Source organism: Triticum aestivum, chromosome 1D (assembly GCF_018294505.1).
Source record: "Triticum aestivum cultivar Chinese Spring chromosome 1D, IWGSC CS RefSeq v2.1, whole genome shotgun sequence".
NCBI lineage: Eukaryota > Viridiplantae > Streptophyta > Magnoliopsida > Poales > Poaceae > Triticum > Triticum aestivum.
In genome coordinates this window covers 438,538,867-438,539,912 of record NC_057796.1, presented here as the reverse complement: position 1 = coordinate 438,539,912, position 1,046 = coordinate 438,538,867, and positions in this window count along the sequence as shown.

Here is a 1,046-nt window from a genome sequence, read left to right as displayed (position 1 = left end):
CTCCCTTAGCCATATGTCCACGTGGTTGATTGACTGAGGAGGCAACATAGATGTCTAGAAAGAAGAATAAAAATCCATCCAGGTCAATCGGTAACCACAACCACCACTTACATGCATGGTGTACTCATTAGAGGCTTTGTCGCATGCAAGTGGTGCATGAGTATATTGAGATATGATGATGTATTCAATATGTACGTAGATGGAAGCAAAACAATGTGGTATGTAAGAAATTTGTGCATTAAATGCAACATGCTTGCGGCAAATACCCAAATCATCGCATAATATGTGCTTTTCACTAAGTCTATACATATTTATAACTATTTTGTGTGTTGAGTTTGGTTGGTATAGTTGTCACTGCCAGGGAGAAGAAAAGAGATGGCGAAGTAGTTGCATTATACTACTTAACTTGAGTGGTTGACTCCATGTGTTGACGGGGCACACCAACTCATTTGCTCATGCTCAATTCGACAAGTGCAACAACCTCCTCCTCATCCTATATTGGATTGAATTAACTGTTGCAATGTAGTTGGCTATATATATGCCCCTAGCCCTTCGATGCGCAAAGTCAAGAGAAGTTGATAATGCAATAAAGGTGAGCTGGGTAGCTGAGTTCTAGCGTAGTGCACACTGCACAGTGTAGCGTGTAGACATGGGCGTGGGAGGTTTCAGTAAAATATAGGCTACATGTCTCACTTAGTAAAGTAGACACAGTAGAGGAAATTGGTTGAATGAAGTTTCTCCAATGAGGAAGCAGATCCATTTCGTCCATGATGTGCATCAAGCATGACGTGCCTTCTGGTCTACATTCTCGTAGTTCTTTTCCACAACTAACTCAATCACTCTGTCATGTACAACTACATCATTTCCGTCTAGATTTTATTTGCTGCCATCATAATATTGCTAACTTGGAACGGGGCATCGTCCCATTGGTCTTACTTACTACCCTGTCGCATCCGTTGGATTATGACGACAGGGCCATCAGGGTACTGTGTTGATGCCTATGGCTGACAACTTAAGCAATCCAGATTGATGTGACCAAGGGCGGA